The 7,610-nt window shown below is 37.0% G+C and overlaps 1 long non-coding RNA gene across 1 annotated transcript; it reads left to right on the top strand.

The window, feature by feature from the left end:
- Positions 1-631: 631 nt before the first annotated feature.
- LOC141678890 (uncharacterized) lies at positions 632-2,636 on the top strand. Its single transcript, XR_012557947.1, has 2 exons — positions 632-2,072; positions 2,390-2,636. It is a non-coding gene; the product is annotated as an uncharacterized LOC141678890 (long non-coding RNA).
- Positions 2,637-7,610: the final 4,974 nt, after the last annotated feature.

Here is a 7,610-nt window from a genome sequence, read left to right as displayed (position 1 = left end):
GAGTAACTAAATACAAAAGTTCAAAAGAATTAAATATTTATTAGATATACTTGATAAAAGAGATATACTAATTTGAAATGAAACAGACGTAAAATCAGAAAGTTAATCGACTAAATAAATTAAGTAGCACAAATAAGCAACTCAATGTTACTATAGTAATTGGTGTAATTGCTAAATTTAATCATACTTAGTTTATCATGTTTGCGCCAATTTGTGAATATTTTAATTTCCAATAAAAGATTTGGCAATTTTTTTTGTTATTTTTTATATAATTTTTATAGTTCGGTTCAAACCCGAATCGAACCGAACCAAAAACCATTTTATTACCAACTTTTGAATTTTATTCGGTTCTATTCGATTTTAGTTTTGATAAAAATTATTTGTTATAGTATTGATTTTTGTCAAATCCGAACCAAACCAAACTAAACTATTGTCATCTGATGAGACTATGCAAGTTAACCAACAAAGGTAGCAAGATCAGTCAACAAGTCAATCAACAATGTCAACAGCTACTCTTGTAGAAAATTAGTTAGTTATAACAGCTATCAATTAGCTGTCTATTTTCTGTACTATAAGTGAGGAGCATATACTCCAGGGGATAAAAAGAAGCTTAGTTGCTAAGATTAAAAAGATATGTAACAAACTTATCTCAGATTCATTCAATAAAAAAAAAGAGTCTTCTTCTTAATATTTCTTGAGCTCTAATAATGGGGTTGACATGGTATCAGAGCCACAGATCTCTGTAAAATCGTTATTCCTCTGTTGAGAACATCGATCATTTACAATTTTTGAGTAATCTCATTCGATTGTTTAGTATTTTACTCATTTTCTTACACAATCTGTTGAGGTTTTTCTGCAAATTTGAATCGGAAATGGCAGAATCTCCATCATATTTGAACGCAGCTACTGGAAATAATTCATCGTCAACAACACAAGCGCAGATAATTGATGCATCTCATCCATACTATCTTCATCCATCGGATCATCCGGGTTTGATTCTAGTCACAATTACTCTGAATGAGCAGAACTATAACCAGTGGTTTTGATCTATGCGCATAGCGTTGTCATCTAAACTCAAATTAGGTTTTGTTGATGGATTGTATGATAAGCCTATAAATGCTACCTTACTTTTACACTGAAATCATTGCTATGATATCGTAATCTCATGGATTTTAAACACTGTTTCACCTGAGATACGACAAAGTGTAATGTATATGACGGTAACTAAGGACATTTGGGATGATTTTCCGATAAGATTTTCTCAAACAAATGTTCCTAAATTATTTAATCTGAGAAAGGAAATTGCATCTCTGCATCAAGGCAATATGTTGATATCTGCTTACTTCACAAAATTTAGAACTCTAAATGATGAATTATATGCCTTTTCTGTGGTACCTCATTGTGATTGTAGAAAGTGCACATGTGGAGTTAATGAAAAACTTGATGTTCTGAGTAAAAGTACTAGGTTGTCGCAATTTCTTATGGGACTATCTGATCAATACACTGCCATAAGAGGTCATTGCTGCTGATGACACATGTGCCAAGTCTTAGTGTTGCATATAGTTTGTTGTTACAAGAGGAGAATCAGAGGGATATTAGTTCTACCAGTGTAGTGTCTACAGATTCTGTTGCTCTATCTGTGCGAAATCAGGAGAATCAACGGGGTAATATGACATATTATTCGACAAACAGGCATGGGAAGGTTAATACTGGTAAAAGAACTATGACTGATAGTTCTGTGATTTGTGAAGTGTGTCACATGTCAGGGCACAACAAAGATAAGTGTTTCTGTGTGCACGAGTATCAGCCTTGCCAAAGACTCTTTGGGAAACCAAAATCAAAGCCAAAGCTACAGACTAAAATTGCTTATGCTCATAATGTAATTGCTAAATCAGGTGATCAGAATTCTACAGTTAAGAGTACAGAGTCTACTGAATTCACTTCTGCTCAGTGTCAACAACTAATGGCTATGATTCAGAGCGGCTTCAAAGCGCTTTCTACTGCTCATAATGGAAATTCTTCTCAGTCTCCTAAATGAAATATTAGTGAAACTTCATCTGCTCATCTAGCTGGTAATGTTATCCATTTTGTTTGTCATACTAATAGCAAACAAACTTTAAGTGCTGATAAATGAATTCTAGATTCCGGTGCAACAGATCATATAATACCACACTTTTCACTGATGTTCATCCAGTTAAATCTATGTTGCATCTACCTAATGGATATCACACTCATGTCACTCATATAGGCACTGTACATTTGCATACTAATATAGTTCTAACAGGTGTTCTTTATGTGCCTAGTTTCAACTATAATATTCTTTCTATCCCTAAGCTTACTTCTGCAAATTCTTGCAATTTTTTTTAATAAGGATGCTTGCTATATACAGGACCATATCTTGAAGTAGACCACAGAGATTGGTGAACTTCAAGAGGGCATGTATCTTCTTCACCATCCTTTTGAGAGTCATGAGCAATTTCCCACAATTCCTTTGTGTTCACAAGCTCAAAAACTTTATAATTCTGTTATTGCTTCTGTATCAAACACTACTCTTTGGCATGCTCGTTTAGGGCATCCATCTATTTCATCTATGAAATATCTTCCAAACTCAATGTATCATAATGTTGTTACTTTAAGTAATTGTGATACTTGTCATTTGTCTAAATAAACTAGATTGCAATTTACTGACAGTTCTTGAGTTAGTTCAAATCTATTTGACTTAATACATGTTGATGTATGAGGGCCGTATAAGTATAAAACTCATGGAAATTACAGTTACTTTCTCACAATTATTGAGGACAAATCTCGAGCCACATGGGTGTTTTTGTTTGCCGACAAAACACAAGTTTCTGGTCTGTTAACTCACTTTATTGCTTATGTGCACAAACAATTTGTGTGTCATATTAAAACCATTTGTTCTGATAATGGAACAGAATTTTTAAGCTCTACTTTTCAATCATACCTTGTTGATCTTGGAATTATACATCAATGTAGTTGTACTTATACTCCACAACAAAATGGTGTTGTGGAGCGTAAGCACAAATCTCTTCTAAACACTGCCAGGGCTTTAAGAGTTCAGGCTTCATTACCTATTACTTTATGGGGCAACCACTTATTTGTTGAATAGAACTCATATTCATAGCCTACAGGGTCTTTCCCCATATCAAGTCTTATTTTCTAAACCACCATTTTATGATCATTTAAGAGTGTTCGGTTCATTGTGTTTTTCCACTAACACTTCTCCACATAAGGATAAGTTTTCCAACAGGGCTTATAGATGCCTATTTCTTGGGTATCCTTTTGCTCAGAAAGGATATCGCGTTATGGATTTGGCTACCAAGAAAATTTTTATATCCCGAGATGTCCAGTTTGTTGAATCTGTCTTCCCATTTAAAGAAATCTCAGCCTGTTCTCCTGCACCTCATTTGTTTAACACTGATATCACCATTGCTATTGATCCTTTGTCTGACTGCTCCATTGTTTCTGTCTCAACTACTTCATCTGCATCTGCGGCTCCCACAACTCAAATATCTGAAATAAGTACTTTTCACTCTTCACCTCAACCTACTACACCTCATGTTTCACTACCTACTCCACCTCAGCCTATTAGACAAAGTACTCGTGTCCGAGCAATACCAGCGAAATTTCAGGATTTTATTGGTCTCCCTAACAAATTCAGTTCTTTTATTCTCATTTCACCCTCCCATTTTTCTGCCTTCACTCCTAAACATCAATGTTTTCTTTCAACTATTACTCATGTTCCTGAACCATCCTCATACAAGGTTGCCGGTCAGTATCCTGTTTGGTGTGAAGCAATGTCTGCAGAAGTTGCTGCACTTGAAGCTAATAACACTTGGTCTATTACTCCTCTTCCACCTGAAAAAAGAGTTGTTAGCTGTAAATGGCTATATAAAGTTAAGTTTCATCAAGATGGATTTGTGGAAAGGTATAAGGCTCGATTGGTTGCTCGTGGATTTACCCAAACTGAAGGCCTTGATGATTTTGAAATTTTTGCACCTGTTGCAAAAATGACTACCGTATTGTTATCTTTAGCTGCTATCAGTAATTGGTCTGTAACTCAGATGGACGTCAATAATGCGTTCTTATATGGTGACTTAGATGAAGAGGTTTACATGTCCATTCCACCCGGCTATTGTTTACCACCTGCTTATGCTAATTATTCATCCAAGGTCCTTTAGTCTACAAACTAATCAAGTCTCTTTATGGGCTAAATCAATCACCTTGAAAATGGTTCATTAAATTCAAGTCAGTGCTGCTACCTTATGGTTTTACTCAGGCTACATCTGATCATAGCTTGTTTATTCTCTCTACTTCTCCTAATTGTTTGGCTGTACTTGTGTACGTTGATGATATTTTAGTGGTTGGTAATGATCAGTCCACCATATCTCAATTTAAGGCTCACTTGGCAAGTCATTTTTAGCTTAAGGACTTGGGGCCAATCAAGTATTTTCTGGGCATTGAGGCTGCTCGGTCAGACAAAGGCATTTACCTCAATCAACATAAGTACACACTTGACATTATTAAGGATGTTGGATTTGAACAAGCTAAGATCGCTATTGTTCCAATTGAGCAGAATCACACACTTCTTAGTGACACCACTTCTCCTTTTCTGTTTAATGCTGCTCCTTATCGTCGTTTAGTTGGACGTCTTATCTACTTAACCATTACTCGTCCAGATTTATCCTATGCAATACATGTTTTGTCTCAGTTCTTGGCATCGTCTCGTCAATGTCATTTGGATGCTATTTATCTTGTGGTTCGTTATTTGAAACACACTCTGGGTCAGGGTCTTTTGTTATCTGCTACTAGTCCTATGACACTTACAGCTTATGTTGATTCTGATTGGAGAGGATGTCCTCTTTCACGTCAATCACTTACTGGGTATTGTGTCACGTTGGGTTCTTCTTTGTTGTCCTGGAAATCTAAAAAACAGCCAATAGTTTCTCGCTCTTCAGCTGAGGCTGAATATCGTGTTTTAGATTATGCCTATTGTGAAGTGACTTGGCTTGTTAATCTGTTCTGTAAATCCGGTATTTCATGAGCGGACAAAACATAGTGACATTGATTGTCATCTTGTTCGTGAAAAGCTTCAAAAAGATGTTATTGCTACTGCCTATGTTGCCTCCAAAGAACAACCGGATGATCTTTTAACTAAGGCTATTCCTTCCTATGCTATGGTGCATTTATTGTCCAAGCTTGGTGTGCTCAATCTTTTCCCACACTCAAGCTTGAGGGGGGATGATGAGACTATGCAAGTCAACCAGCAAAGGCAACAAGATCAGTCAACAAGTCAATAAACAAAATCAACAGCTACTCCTATAGAAAATTAGTTAGTTATAACAGCTGTCAATTAGCTGTCTATTTTCTGTACTATAAGTGAGGAGCATATATTCCAGAGGATAAAAAGAAACTTAGCTGCTAAGATTAAAAAGGTATGTAACAAACTTATCTCTCATTCATTCAATAAAAAGAAAGAGTCTTCTTCTTCATATTTCTTGAGCTCCATTAATGGAGTTGACATCATCCCCAGGGATTAGAGTAATATAGTTATCTGTGGCCAGGAAATGGTAACTCTTATCTTTTTGAGAGTAGGAGACTCGAGAGTATTAATACATTAACAATAAACTTGGTATATGAATATGGGTGTACTCCTCCCAAAAATTAACAAAACTGATAAATTGCAAAAGAAACAGTTAATTAGAGCATCTCCAAGAGGGGTTGTCAAAAAGGTTGACAAGTTTATGTGGCATGACACCCTTGATTGCCTACCTAAACAAATGTCTCTCAATTTAGTCACACTTTTCAAAACACAAGGTAAACTCAAAATTCATTATTAATACAAAATCTTAGCCAATTACTACAAAAAAGAACTGGATCCGTATAAAGCCAACAAAGGATGGACACGAACACCCAAACAAAATTGCAGATCTCTAAAGAGGTTGGCGAGGAATGAGACATCAGAAAACTTGTAGCAAAACCAATTACCCAAATATTTGACACGCCTCTAAAACCTATCATAGGTTAGGCAGTTTGGCCAAATGTCAAAAACCAAATAAGTCAGATGGTTCCAGTTGCGACTTAGAAAGCTTCTGTCAAAAATCATCTCTCGACGAGACCAACTCTGGTTCTGCAGAAATACTCCCATGATTTTCAAAATCCGGTCAAGGTTACACATAAATGATTGACTATCGAACTTTGGCCAGAAATAAGCCTACAGAGGCAAACCTGAAAAGAAGAGGCGGTTCTAGAATCAAAACCCTTAAGAAAGCTTGATCAGTAATTTTTCAAATAATCTATTTTTAGCACAGAGTTGCTAGTATAACTGTAAAACATCTGTTACTTTTATCAAATTGAACAGCTAAATGAGAAAATAGAGCACTAGAGTTGTAGAGGATAAAACCAGATTCAAATATCTCATTAATTGGAAAACAGAAAGCTGTGGTACTAGCTTTACCAGGCAGCATATAAACCAAACTACATAGTACGTACTAAGCCTAACAGAAAAGATACCTTATCAATAAGACAAGGATATCCCTCTGAGATTGTTACACATAAAAATGTTCACTGAAATATAACTAGGCAGGGATTAAAATAGTGACACTCTAAGTGACACTTTAGGCTATGTAGAAATGTTGCATTGACTGAGGTGTATGGACTCCATTACTCCCCCTCAAGCTGGGAGGGGAGCTTTGCTGCAGCTCCTAGCTTGCTCAGTAAATAATAATGTTGTTTGGTGGATAGGGCCTTAGTGAGTATGTCAGCAACCTGAGAGTGTGATGGGACGTGCTTAGTGACTATAACTCCAGACTTCACTTTATCCCTGATGTAATGACAGTCCACTTCAACATGTTTTGTTCTCTCATGGAGCACAGGATTAGCTGCCAGGGCAAGAGCTGCTTGGTTATCACAATAAAGCAGTGTTGGTGGTAGTGTAGTAATCCCCATGTCTTTGAGGAGAGCAGAGAGCCATGTAACTTCACACGAGACAAGGGCCATCGACCTATATTCGGCCTCAGCAGTTGACCGCGCCACCACATTTTGCTTTTTGGTTTTCCACGAGATGGGAGAGGAACCAAGTAGAACACAGAAACCGGTGGTGGATCTCCTCGTCATTGGGCACGTGCCCAATCACTGTCACAGTACGCCCTTAATTCAGCTGTATTAGATGAAGCGAGGAGGATTCCCTGACCAGGATTCAAGTTGACATATCTCAGAAGCTTCACAGCTGCGTCCATGTGCACTGTAGTTGGATGCTACATAAATTGTGTTAAGATATGAACCGAGAAAGAGATATCTGGACGGGTTATTGTGAGATATATAAGTTTCCCAAGCAGGCGTTGGTACGAGTGAGCATCTCTGAGATATTCTCCACCGTCAGCACTTAACCTCAAGTGTATGTCCATAGGAAGTTTTAAAGGTGTAGTAGTTGTGAGGTTGTACTCAGCAATGAGGTCTGTAGCATACTTCTTTTGAGAGACGAAGAATCCAGCTGAAGATCTGCTAATTTCGAGCCCCAAAAAATAACGAACAGCTCCCAAGTCCTTCATTTTAAAGGTACTGGACAACATGGACTTGAGATGATCGATGAC

The sequence above is a fragment of the Apium graveolens genome, chromosome 8, assembly GCF_009905375.1.
Source record: "Apium graveolens cultivar Ventura chromosome 8, ASM990537v1, whole genome shotgun sequence".
Classification (NCBI taxonomy): domain Eukaryota; kingdom Viridiplantae; phylum Streptophyta; class Magnoliopsida; order Apiales; family Apiaceae; genus Apium; species Apium graveolens.
The sequence above is the reverse complement of the archived record's forward strand: the minus strand, read 5'-3'. Positions and strand labels throughout refer to the sequence as shown.